Here is a 14,567-nt window from a genome sequence, read left to right on the forward strand (position 1 = left end):
AACAAATTACAGTCGGGCAATTGACAAATAGAGAGGGCATAACAATGCACATACATGTCATGATAAATATAGTGAGATTTAATTGGGCATTACGACAAAGTACATAGACCGCTATCCAGCATGCATCTATGCCTAAAAAGTCCACCTTCAGGTTATCATCCGAACCCCTTCCAGTATTAAGTTGCAAAACAACAGACAATTGCATTAAGTATGGTGCGTAATGTAATCAATAACTACATCCTTAGACATAGCATCAATGTTTTATCCCTAGTGGCAACAGCACATCCACAACCTTAGAACTTTCTGTCACTGTCCCCGATTCAATGGAGGCATGAACCCACTATCGAGCATAAATACTCCCTCTTGGAGTTAAGAGCAAAAACTTGGCCAGAGCCTCTACTAATAACGGAGAGCATGCAAGATCATAAACAACACATAGGTAATAACTTGATAATTAACATAACATAGTATTCTCTATCCATCGAATCCCGACAAACACAACATATAGTATTACAGATAGATGATCTTGATCATGTTAGGCAGCTCACAAGATCCAACAATGAAGCACAATGAGGAGAAGACAACCATCTAGCTACTGCTATGGACCCATAGTCCAGGGGTGAACTACTCACTCATCACTCCGGAGGCGACCATGGCGGTGAAGAGTCCTCCGGGAGATGAATCCCCTCTCCGGCAGGGTGCCGGAGGAGATCTCCAGAATCCCCCGAGATGGGATTGGCGGCGGCGGCGTCTCAGTAAGGTTTTCCGTATCGTGGCTCTCGGTACTGGGGGTTTCGCGACGGAGGCTATTTGTAGGCGGAAGGGCAGGTAAAGAGGCGGCACGAGGGGCCCAGACGACAGGCCGGCGCGGCCAGGGCCTGGGCCGCGCCGCCCTGGTGTTTGGCCACCTCGTGGCCCCACTTCGACTCTCCTTCGGTCTTCTGGAAGCTTCGTGGCAAAATAGGCCCCTGGGCGTTGATTTCGTCCAATTCCGAGAATATTTCGTTACTAGGATTTCTGAAACCAAAAACAGCAGAAAACAGCAACTGGCTCTTCGGCATCTTGTTAATAGGTTAGTTCCAGAAAATGCACGAATATGACATAAAGTGTGCATAAAACATGTAGATATCATCAATAATGTGGCATGGAACACAAGAAATTATCGATACGTCGGAGACGTATCAACTCTACTCGTGCATCCAACCACCATAAAACAAAGTTTTCCAATTGTGTCCACCATATCTACATAGTAGCATTATTGCTATTCCAAGTAATTCATCATTTTTTATCTTACAAATTAAATTTTGGCATGAGAAAATTAGTCAGTAAAGCTCTCACAAACTTGATGACACATTTACTTTCTTGCACTTAATGAATTTGATCATTGCAACTATCTTATGAAGTTTATATGTTTGCAAATTGTGATCTGGGAGTTAGTAGAACCATGCTTTCATGGGGAACACTTTTTAAATTGCACTTATATTTAGTTGATGCCATGTTCTTTTATGTATGGATGCCTAGCGGTGCAAAATAAAATGGAAACTTATAAGTCCATGGAGTTTGTATATGAGTTAAAGAAACGCCTGGGCCGCTAATCTAAGCCATGCATCATTCATGGTGGAAATTTACAGCTAAGCCATAGTGAGCATTCTATGAAGTATTTGCAATAAAATGCTATACCCATAGTAATTTTTTTTTGAGATGCTCATTGTCAGTTTGTCTTATCATTTTGGCATGGGATTGCTCTTACAAGAGTACCTCCATATCATCGGGCAAGAGGTACCCCGTTGGCGGTTCTCAATGATACATATATACTTACAATGACAAGAACTTATTTGGGACCTAAGTTGAGTAGCACGAGGTTTAGGTACTCGCATTCAAGGGGCATGCGATTTTCAACTTGTGATTTGCAAGCATATAGCTCATTTTTGACTCACATTAACATTAACCATTCAAGATGCTTATGATAGGGGCAATGAGAGCTCAAAACTAATAAGTACCATACTTTTTGGAAGGTTTATAAAACTTGTTTATCTTGCTTACTCCGCAAAGCGTCTCTCTTTTACTTTTATGTTGAGTCTTCATCTTCTACTTTATGCACCAATTAAGAGAGCATAGTTGTCATTCTTAGTGAAATGTGCATAGTCCCAAAATTATTATTGATTGATTCATGATTGTGACTATTGCTTGCTCTCAAATTACTTGTATCTAGTCACCCTTTGAACTTTGAAGGTGTTCTTGCATTTATGTTTTGCTACTCCATAAAGGACATGTTGAGTACCACTTTGTTATGTTTACTCTATGCTCATAGACACACATTTGCTTTCAATGCACTATTATTCATGATCCTTTGTTTGAGTTACTCTTCATGTTATAACATAGTTGCTAAGTTCTATTGAATTATATCTATCATGCCTATGTTTAGAGTACTTAGATCCCAGCTCACAATGCTTTACATGCTTGATCAAGATTGTGTTGGCTTCATGTAGGCTCAAAAATTATCTTTGTTATCACTTACCTACAAGAGGACGAGCAAGAGTTAAGCTTGGGGACGCTTGATACGTCTCAAACGCATCTATAATTTTTGATGCTCCATGATTTTTTTACACTAATTCATATATGTTTTGCTTACACTTCGTTGCACTTTTACATGATTTCCAGCACTAACCTATTAACAAGATGCCACAGTGCCAGTTCCCTATTTTCTCCTATTTTCGTATTTCAAAAAAGTTGTATAGGAAATATTCTCGGAATTGGACGAAACAAAAGCCGAAGTCAATATTTTACCGAAATGAAGACGAAGTCCAGAGGGGGGTCGAAGAGGCGTCACAGGGCGGCCAGACCACCCCATGGCGTGACCTGGGCCTAGCCCGCGCCAAGGGAGGTGTGGGGCCCTAGGCACCCCACCAACCTAAATCCTCTGCCTATTTATATATCTTCTCGGGAAAACCCTGGATACCCGAGCCTCCATCCACGAAAAGTTCCATCACGACCGTCATTGCAGAACCCATCTCGGGGGGTTCTGAAGCTCTTTTCGGCACCCTGCCGGAGGGGGAAATCATCACCGGAGGCATCTACATTGTCATGCCCGCCTCCGAAGTGATGTGTGAGTAGTTCATCCCTGGACTATGGATCCATAGCAGTAGCTAGATGGTTGTCTTCTCCACTTTGTGCTTCATGTATAGATCTTGTGAGTTGCCCTACATGATCAAGATCATCTTTATGTAATCCTGCATGTTGTGTTTGCTGGGATCCTATCAATATTGTATACTATGTTGAGATTGATTATATATTCATGTCATATGTTATTTGTGATCTTGCATGCTCTCCGTTGCTAGTGGAGATACTCTAGCCACGTGGATACTTGTGACTCCAAGAGGGGGTATTTATGCTCGATAGTAGGTTCATGCCTCTAGTTTTCTGGAGATAGTGACAATAACTTCTAAGATTGTAGATGTGATGTTGCTACTAGGGAGAAAACAATAATGTTTTATCCAAGGGTAATTCTATTGTTTACTTTACACACATTGCTTAATGTGATAATCTCTTGCTTGCAACTTAATACTGAAAGGGGTTCGGACGATAACCGGAAGGTGGATTATTAGTCATAGACGCGGTTGGATTACGGTCTATGTATTATGTTGTAATGCCCAATCAAATCTCATAGTAATCATCTTGTCATGTATGGTCGATATTCTATCAATTGCCCAGCTGTAATTTGTTCACCCAACATGCTATTTATCTTTATGGAGAGACACCTCTTGTGAACTGTGGACCCCGGTCCTATTTCCTTTACATTGATAAATTCATCTACTGCAATCCTATTCTGTTTACTTTCTGCAAACATCTCTTTCCACTCGATACGTCTAATCCTTTGTGTTCAGCAAACCGGTGAGATTGACAACCTCACTTTAAGTTGGGGCAAAGTACTTTGATTGTGTTGTGTACAGGTTCCACGTTGTGGCTGACGCCGGTAGTGTTCCCTGCCACTAGTCAGCTAGCAACACCTTCAGAAGTCACGCCTTTCTCCTACTGGTCAATTAAACCTTGGTTTCGTTCTGAGGGAAAACTTGCTGATGTGCTTATCACACCTTCCTCTTGGGGTTTCCCAACCGCTTCCACAACAACCACCACCAAGATTGTCTGGCACCGTCACTGGAGCACCATCAGTCCTCCTTAGATATCCAAACAAAGTGGTCGGCCTGCCAGTTGCGGACGCACTGAACACGTGGCTCGTAGTGCATGCCAGTCACCATCGTCCTTGCCATCTCGTGTAGGATAACATCGCACACAAGTTCCTTACCCTTAGCCCTCGTGAAGTATTTCTACAACCATGCACATAGGTAAAACAAGGGGCATTAGTGCACCAATTGTCAACCAAGGAGTGTTTGAATGCTAAGAAGTCAAAAGTCACGTACCCAGAATTTGCGAACAACCACCTCCTGCATGTTGGCGTGCTTCCCATGAGGATCTGGCATGCGGTTGTAGTGCGCCCACCTCCAAGCTACGTCGCGGCCACCAGTAGGGAGATGGACAATCCCAGGGAAATACTTTCTAAGTAGGCCCCCAAGGATGTTCGCGTAGCCACGTGGCAGCTTCCTCGACGGGTCTTCAAACTTGAACGAACTGCACAATGAAACGACAACATCAATATGTATGTGATAAAAATTTCGATAATGATAAATTGCGATAACGAAATGCCAAAATTAGCATGTACCTCCTTCCAGCGGGCACTAGAACAACATCGCTGTAGGGCCACGTTCTTAGCTAGGGGAGTTGTGTTTTCCCACGCTGATACAGCTTCCTATCACGTGGCTTCATCCTCTCTTCAGCTGCAACATAGTGCTCCTCCGCTGGCACTTCCAAAACTAGCCTTGGGTCAAGCTCATACGGTAAGTCCCCCAACCCTTCATTCTTCGAGAGATCCTCCTCGTCCCCCTCACCTCCTCCTCCTCATCCTCCTCATCCTCCCCAGCCCCGTGCTGCTCGTCCTACCCACCCCCGTGTTGCTCCTAGTATCCTCCACCTCATCATCATCATCGTCTATGGGAGGGCTAGGAGGGGAGCTAGGACTAGGAGTGAGTACCCACGTCGCATTCTTCCTACGTGGTACACGCCGTGCGGGAGTGTTAGGAGGGGGAATAGGAGGGGGGCAGGAGCTCGGGGTTCCCGCCTCGAAGAAGTCCCACCTACCAAGTCCGCGAGCTTCTTTCGAAGACCCCTTTTTTGCAGCATGTTTCAATCACCTGCAAACAAAATGAAGAGAGTGGTTTATTAGTACGCAATGTAAAAAGATGAATATTAGTGAAAGCAACAAAGATATAAGTAGATGAATATTACTGAAAGCAACAATAATGCAAATAGATGAACATTAGTGGAAGCAACAAATAGCTAGCATAGAGTTCTCTCAAACATAGTACAGAGTTCTTACAAATAACCTAGCTTGACAATCACTATTACACAGAGTTATTACAAATAGGCTAGCCTCACAATTACGACTACATAGATAAGTAGCCTGTGTCGCCACCCGTAATTGGATCGCATGTTTCGTCATCACCATCAGGCTTGGCGAACCAATAATCATCAATGAAACCTGGAGGTGGTCCATCTGCATTGAGGTCCATCCCTGCTTTGAACGCCTCGAGCAAACTCAGGTCTTCTGGGGCACAAACATCCTCAGCTTCATCTTCCGCATTGTCTTCATCCATGCTCGCATCTTCTTGTTCATCGTCTACGGCCATGTCATCGATACCGGCAAGCCGATAGTGAAATGGCCGGGGAGCCCTTCTTCCTAATAAATTTCAACATTCTTTGTTCAGGGGTCTACGTGGTGGTACTCGTCCTTGTTTGGCGGGGGCGGCCTATTGCGTGAAGGTACCATCATCACAACATCCCATCCATGTAGATGTTTTGCCGAGTTTTTGCAAGCGTACGGGAGATAGAATACTTGAAAGGCATGGGTAGCCAAAATGTACACATCCTCTCCCTTATAAATAGAGCTTCTTTCAAATTCGACCAACCCAATTTCAGGATCCCGTCTCACCCGATGTGGGTCGAACCAATGACATTTGAAGACAACGGGATTTAGCCCTTTGTCAAACCCGTAATTCAGCTCGTATATACCCTCGACTCTTCCATAGTAATGGAGCCCATCATCACCTTGACATATCACCCCGCTATTTATTGTCTTCGCGTTGGGCCGGCTTGTTGTGTATTTATAGGTCTGGAAGCAGTACCCGTTCATGTCATAGGAGTTGAACGTGTCGACGGAAGGGTTAAAGCCCCTAGCAATTTTTCTTAGCTCTGATTTCATCTCTTTGTCAGTTCTTGCCTACAAGTTTAGCACGAGAAGTTTAGAACGAGAAATGACCGATAAATGTCGGAAGTGCAAGAAAATTTGGATAGAATAGTACCAAACCACAGAACCAGCTACTGAAACCGAAACTGCGCCCTTATCAAAAAACTCCTTCGATTCTTCCGGGGTAGGCTCCCTATGGGTATTCTTCCGATGTATAGCCGTGAATTGTCTATACCAATGAAAAGAGGAAGAGTTAGCCATGAACATACGAGTTGATCAAGGCCGTGAATGTTTGCGAATAACTAAATGGTTAGCACTTACTTGATGTACGGCTTCACTTCCACCATGGTGTTCAAGACATACGAGTGGATCAAGGTCCGCCCATGTAGGTTCGTTCTGTACGGCTTCAAGCCACTTGACTTGCCACCAAGACCTATGAAGATGCTAAGCTTGGGTACTTCTAAATTGTTGGCGGCATTGTAACGGAGGACCGGGTTGTTCTTTGTGAATGTTTGGATCATAGTGCTTCGTGGTGAAGTTTTCCACCTGCAGGTTAAGGACTGCCTCGGCTATGGATGCTTTGATCTTGAATTTATTGCCTGTCATTAGACGAAGATTTTGTGTTTCCCTCTTGGGCGGAAACTGCCAACGGCCCCAATTCGACCCCCTTTAAGCATTCGTCCGCGAGGTGCAAGATAATATGTTGCATCGGATTAAAGAACCCTGGAGGAAAATCCTCTCTAGATCGCAAAGCAACATGGGTGCCTCTTTATCAAGCTTCACAATCACTTTAGTTTCTAACTCCCTACTACAAATATGGAGGAAGACAAAGCTCAACCTCGACAACACTCACCAAGTCTGCTCAGGGACATAGCCTCGAATCATCACCGGCATTATCCGCTCAAGCCATATGTGGTAGTCATGACTCTTGAGTCCTTGTACTCACAACGTTTCCAAGTTCACACTCCACATCCAGTTGGCTGCGAACCCATCAGGGAAAAAAACAAGGAGTCCTTCATTCATTGGAAGACCTCTGTTTTTTGGGCCTTTGTGAGGCAGAACAGAGCGTGTGGCTTAGTCCATGTTTTTTTGGCACCATGAGGTGGCTGCATGTTCAACTCTGATCTATCGCATCACCTTTCTTGATCAATTCAAGCCTTTTTGTTATCCTTCGTCTTCTCAGTGTCCACAATGGTGCTCCAAATGGCTTCACTGATATTTTTCTCTGTGTGCATTACATCAATGTTATGCGGGAGCTCGAGAAACTAAAAGTAAGGGAGCTTCCATAAGCACGGCTTGTGAGTCCATTGGTGTGTCTCCCATATCCCAAGAAACCATTCCCATCAGGACTAGGCTGAAGAGCATCTAACTCGGCCTTGATTTCCGTTCCGATCTTTAGAATTGGCTTCAGATCATGGACAACACGGTCTTTCTTGAAACTCTTTACATCACTCCTGTATTCATGACTCTGCTCAAGGAACTTTTGAGATTCATCAAAGCATGAATACATGCCTCCCTTGTTTACCCAGAAGAAAGTCACGGCCTGTGTGCACTGTGGGCAAGGCAACTTCCCATGTGTACACCACCCGCAGAACAAAACACGTGCTGGCAGGTCATGCAGGGACGTGTCGTACCAGAAATACATATCGAAGTACTCCTTCTTTGATGCGTCATATGTTCGGATCCCGCGACCTTCCCAGCCACGAACCAAGTCATCCACCAGCGGTTCCAGGTACACATTCATGTTCTTTCCCGGGTATTTGGGCCCTGGGATTATCATCGACACAAACATGTTCTCTGATCTCATGCAGATGCCAGGGGGGTTCATGGGAATAACAAACACTGGCCAACAACTGTATACTGCAGCCGACATACCATTTGGATTGAGCTGATCGGTTGATATCGCAACTGCTACGCTCCTCGGGTCATCTGCTTTCAGTGGAAATTTCTTGAAAAAAAGTTCTTCCATGCACCACCATCTGAGGGATGTATCATCTTGTCGATGTATCTGTTTCCTTCTACGGCCCACCTCATCTGCTGAGCCGTATCCTCGGTCATGAAGAGCCGCTGGATCCTCGGTAGGACTGGAAGATAGTGGAGGATATGCTTGGCAATCATGGTCTGCCTCTTCTGACCATCACCATTGTGGTCTACCTCAAAGTACCTAGTGGATTTGCATATGATGTAATAATTTGTGTCAGCATGCTCCTCTCTGAATAGCATGCATCCCTTTGGACAAGTGTTTATCTGCTGAGATGACATCTTAAGGTCACTGAGCAATTTGGTCGAATAGTAGAAGTTTTGCGGCAAGAGGTGCCCTTTCAGCAGAATGCTGCCAACGATGACCAGAAGTTCATCGAACCCATCTCTGCACAAGTTCCTGTGGCACTTAAAGGCCATAAGGCGAGCGATGGCATCTAGTTGAGTAACCTCTATATTTTCATGTAGGGGTTTCTGCGAAGCAAACATAGCCTCATAATACTCCTTGTGTTTTCCTCCGGGTCCTTACTTGTCTCCGCATCCTGAGGTGTCTTTGCTTGTACATGAGGGCTTTCAGGCACATTACCATTAGCCAAGTTTTCTAAGCACCTATCAAACCCAGTGTCATATTCTCCCCTAGGTTGAATCTTCCGCACATCCTTCCTAGCACGTTTCTTTGCCTTTTCTCCATGGAAAGTCCAAGTCTTGTAGGACGGTGTGAACCCAAACTTGAGCAGGTGATCAAAAGAAAAAGAAAGTAGCCAGAAATTATGGGGTCAAAAAAAACTCGAAGAAAGGAAAGGTTTATCGTTCATAGAGGCTGACATGTGGGACCCATGAGCCAGCAGAGTCCTCAACGTTTCAAAGGCGGCAGGGGATCAAACGAAAAAGGAAATAGCCAAAAATCAGAGGGTGAAAAAAATCCAAGAAAAGAAACTTTTATTGTACATAGAGGATGACATACGGGTCCTAGTTAGCAGCAGCGGTATCAACGTTTCAGAGGCGGCACATGATCGAAAGAAAAAGGCAAGTGACCAAATATCAGGTGCCAACAAAAATCCAAGAAAAAAGTTTTATAGTACATAGAGGATGACATGCGGGTCCCATTTAGCAGAAGCGGTATCACCGTTTGAGAGGCGGCACGGGATCAAAATAAAAAAGCAAGTGACCAAATATCAGGTGCCAAAAAAAACTCCAAGAAAAGAAACTTGATTGTACATAGAGGATGACATGCGGGTCCCATTTAGCAGCGGTATCACCGTTTGAGAGGCGGCACGGGATCAAAAGAAAAAGGCAAGTGACCAAATATCATGTGCCAAAAAAAACTCCAAGAAAAGAAACTTGATTGCACATAGAGGATGACATGCGGGTCCCATTTGGCAGCAGCGGTATCACCGTATGAGAGGCGGCACGGGATCGAAAGAAAAAGGCAAGTGACCATATTATCAGGTGCCAAAAAAACTCCAAGAAAAGAAACTTGATTGCACATAGAGGATGACATGTGGGTCCCATTTTGCAGCAGCGGTCTCAACGTTTCCAAGGCGGCATGGAATCAACCGATCGCAGGATTTTGCGGGATCCACCGAGGTGATTCCCACCTTTTGCACGGATTTACGAATCAACGCCGAGAGGATACGAGCGCCACGAGCCGGAAAAAAAAATTCGCAGGAATTTCTGGCTCTCGATACCAGATTGTCACGACCCAAAGGTGGACGACAGGAAATCAATGGCAATTATGGGTCGAAGACGAGAGAGAGATGGGAAGAGCAAGCAGGAGGTGGGCAATCAGAGAGAAGATGAGAGATAGCGACACGCTTCTATTTGTTCCATCGTTTGTTCAGGACCTTATAGGGGTTTATATAGGAACCCCGAGCACACACGCACACCGGCCCAACTCCTGCCTACACTTGACACAGCTTATCAAGGTTCAGTTAACCGTAGATACAGGTGTGACACTACCGCCCTACTCCGGCTCTCCGCGCCATGCCCATCCCTTCCTCGAACCCCCCTCCCGCCGCTGCCTGAGGCGCTCCTGTTTCTCTGGCTACCAACCTACCGGAAGAGATCAATGCGTCCGCGTCGCCATCTCCCTGCTCCTATTTGGACGCTTCCCACTGCCCTCCTGCTCCTTCGCCTAAAACTCCCCCACCTCCATTCAAAAACCTAAGTCTTGACGGCTGCTTCTGTTGCATCTCGATTTTCCACCTGGTGCGCTCCTGCCGTGACCCCGTCCGCTGCCGTGGTTGTGGCCACTCCAGCCACCGCCGCCGCGAGTGCACCATGCCTTTCCCGCAACTCACTTTTATCCCCACGACCACCTCTCCCCACTCCCCTGCCGCGCTGCCGACACAACCGACGACCCTCCAATGGCCGCGCCACGCACGTTCTCCCTCGCCTCCTCGCCGCATGGGGTATCTTTTTGAGGTTGGTGAACCTTCCAACTCGAGGCCTGAGCTTGTGCCACTGCCTCCCGTCGAACGGGTGGTCCCCATATAGTCGAGCCACCGCGTCCCATGCGTGCTGCCTCGCATGGACCGCTCACTAATGACGAAGAGTTCAAGTCTGATGAGGGCTCTGATGCGCCGCTGATGGAGGTGTTCATGTCGGCTGGGGGCATGGACGCCGCTCGTCGCATGGACATTGTCTACGCCGGCTCCCTTGCGCCCTTTGCCTCGCACGCGGGTGCCATCGTTGAAGCAATCTACTCCGAGCTGCCTGGCATGTACGTCACCTTGGTGCCCTCGTTCATCGGTGACATGTGCACCAAGTTCCTCTCGGTGGAAGATCGCGAGCTCGCCATCAACCACCATCCTTTTTCCACCTCCACGGTGCCTCCATTCATATCGTCCGCGAGGAGGAGGAGGACCGCATCCCCTGTGCCATGGATTGGGTCGCCCAGGTGATGGCCTGCTGTGTCCCCGTCGAGCACATCTTCAACGCCAAGTGAAGAAGCATGGTGTGCTTGACGGGCGCGCCAAGCCTCTCGGTAAGCGCGTAGTGAAGGCGCTCGTCGCCTCTCTCTGTGCCTCTGACCCACTGGTGACCATGGGTTCCGGTGTGTAGACATCGTACCGCCCTTTGTCAGTTTGGCGTCGCTGCGGCTGTGCTCTTTGTCCCCCCCATCTGTAGTCCTCTTTGTCTGCTCTGCGTGTGTCTCCTTCTGTAACCCCTGTCCCTCTCCTGGTGCTCATTGCTCTAATGATTAGTGGTTTCCATGATGTTAAGATTGAATCATGGAACACCCAAGGCTTGGGCTGTCTTAAAAAACGCCCCCGCGTGCGTGACGCGATTTCATCGGCTGCCCACTCTATCATGTGTATCGAAGATACCAAGCTGAGCGCGATTGATATTTTCGTTTTCAACTCTTTCCTCCCCAACCAGCTCTCCTGTTTCGATACTGTTGACGCTGTGGGAAGCTCGGGTGGTATCCTCACGGCTTGGGATCCCGCCCTTTTCAGTCTTGTCGCTACCCATCGTGATCGTTTCTCCCTCACCACCACTCTCCAATCCTACTTGTCAGACCTGGTTTTTGCGATCACAAATGTGTACACCCCCTCTGATCACTCCCTCACGCCCGCTTTCCTCTCCGAGTTCGAAAGCCTCAGACCCCTATTCCCCTTTCCCCGGCTCGTGGTTGGCGATTTCAACCTCGTCAGGGATCCCAGCGACAAAAACAATGGCATTTTCAACCCTGCGCTGGCGAATTCCTTTAATGAAGAGATCAAGAACCTTGCCCTCTTCGAGCTCCCGCTTCTTGATCGGCTTTACACCTGGTCCAACAAGCATGCTTCCCCGTCCTAGCTTGTCTGGACCGTGCCCTTTTTAATCAGGCCTGGAACATCCCCCTCCCCAACTCTTCTCTGAGCTCCCTCTCCCGCCCCACCTCCGATCACGACCCATCCTCATCACAGCGTCCACTACCACCCCCCGCGCCTACTACTTACGCTTTGACCGCTTTGAGAACGCGTGGCTCACCGGTCATCTCTTTCTCCCCTCCGCTCTCCCTGCCCGGGCCAAATCCCCTGCCGGCTGACACTGTGGGCGATTTTGCTGCTCGCCTGAAAGCCTTCCGCAATGCCGCCAAGGTTTGGAAATGCTCCCACAAATTTAATCCCAAATTTGAAAATAATTGCTCGTTTGTGGTTGACATTCTTGATCTTTTTGAGGAATCGCGTATCCTTTCCGCGGACGAGTTCTCCCTTCGTTCCTTGTGCAGATCCACTCTAGAGAGGTAGGTTCTGGCGTGTGCTGCTCGATGGAAATAGCGCGGGAAGTTTCGGGCGGTGGTTGAGGGCGATGAAAAGACTCGCTTCTTCCACGCTTGTGCCTCTCAACGGCTTTGACGCAACTCAGTACACACGCTCGAAGTCCATGGTGCGATACTTGCCTCACATGATTCGAAAGTTGCTGCGCTCTTCTCCTTGTACGACGAGCACCTTGGGCAGCGCTCGGAGGAGGCCTGGGATTTCGACATTGATGAGCTCTACTTCGGCTGCCCCGCCATCAACGGTGCGATGCTTACTGGGCCGTTTTCGGCCCGGGATATCGAAGGTGATATGCAGTCCATGGAGCGGGCCAGCGCTCCTGGGCCGGATGGTCTTGGGCCCAGCTATTATTGGGCTGCTTGTGACACCGTCCGTCCCAGCCTGACAAGGCTGTTTGAAGCGTCCGCTTCCCGCGCGACGGATCTGCAGCAGATTAATCGTGCTCATGTGGTGCTGCTCCCCACCGGCGTCCTCTCGTCGGGCTCGTTCTAGCCAGTCTCCCTGCAGAACTGCTCCATCAAGTCCATGTGCAAGGCCCTCACAACCCGTCTCCAGCACTAGATCGGCGCCATCATCGACACTGACCAGACCGGCTTCCTCTCCGGGCTCAGCATTTCCGAGAGCTTCGTCTACGCCACGGAGCTGGTACAGACTTGCTTCCGCCTCCATGCCCCCTGCGTGGTCCTCAAGCTGGATTTCACGAAAACTTTCGACTCCGTCAGCTGGCCAGCTTGCGCAAGATAATGCTCGCGCGCGGCTTCCCCGTGTTGTGGTGTGATTGGATGGATGACCTCTTCTCCTCCTCGCGCTCTGCCATCCTCCTCAACGGAGTTCCTGGGAAGTGGATCCGCTGCCTGTGGGGGCTTCGGCAGGGGGGCCCCTTTCACCCTACTTGTTCCTCATCATGGCTGACGTCCTTCAGCGTCTTGTCCGGCGCGACAACATGCTCCAGCACCCCTATTTGACGGACACCTTCTGCCCCATTCTCCAGTACGCAGATGATACGCTCATCATCCTGCAGGTAGACGCGAGGGTGGCGAGGAGGTTGAAGCTTCTCCTTCACCAGTTCGAGCGGGCGACCAGCCTCTGCATCAACTACAGGAAAAGCACCCTTCTCCCCATGCATGTTGACGGTGTTGTCCTCGACGACATCCAACGGACGCTGGGGGTGCAAGGTGGAGGGGTTCCCACAGACGTACTTGGGCTCCCTCTCTCGGCGGAGAAGTTGCGGCTTGCGGCGTTCTCGCCCCTCATCGCCAAAGTGGACAAGTACCTCTCTGGGTGGCGTGCGCTGCTGCTCTCTCCTAGCGGGCGCCTCGTTCTCATCAATGTCGTCCTCGATGCTTTTCCTGCATCGCCATGGGTGCGCTTCAGCTCCCACCCGGTGTGATCGCTGCTCTCGACAAGCTGCGCCGTGCCTTCCTCTGGGCGACCTCGAAATGGGTCTCCGGCGCCCAAGTGCGTCGTGGCTTGGGAAAATGTCTGCCGCTCCAAAGCGGAGGGGGGCCTTGGCGTAAGATCCCTCATGGACATGAACTCCTCGTCAAGCTCCTGCATCGCCTCCACTGGGCTCCCGACGAGTCTTGGCCACGGTGGGTCTGGTCTAGCCTCGCTGGCCTGCCGCTCGACACGGCCAGCTCCGCCTCTCCGCTTGACAGCACACACTGGGCCTCGCTTTGGCCACTTTATCGGAGCATCTCGAGTGTGCAGGTCGGCGACGGCTCCCGCTCTGCGTTATGTTATGGCAGCTCGGAGAGGCCATGCCGGAGCTGCTCTCCCACTGCACTCTTCAGAGTGCTACAGGTCATCTCCAACGGCATCAACCCCTTCCTGGTGTCGCGCCTCTCCTTCACCGCCTCCCGCCAGCGCGACGCTCTGGTGTAGATCATTGCGGAGACGGCGCTGTCGGGCTCCCCGGACCGCCGCTCCCTCCCGCTCTGCTCCCAAAAAAGGTGGCGCGCTGCTCACCTCTGCTCTCTACAAGTTGTGCACCACCGGAGGTGTTGCCGACAAGCACGACAAGT

The sequence above is a fragment of the Lolium perenne genome, chromosome 1, assembly GCF_019359855.2.
Source record: "Lolium perenne isolate Kyuss_39 chromosome 1, Kyuss_2.0, whole genome shotgun sequence".
Lineage (NCBI taxonomy): Eukaryota > Viridiplantae > Streptophyta > Magnoliopsida > Poales > Poaceae > Lolium > Lolium perenne.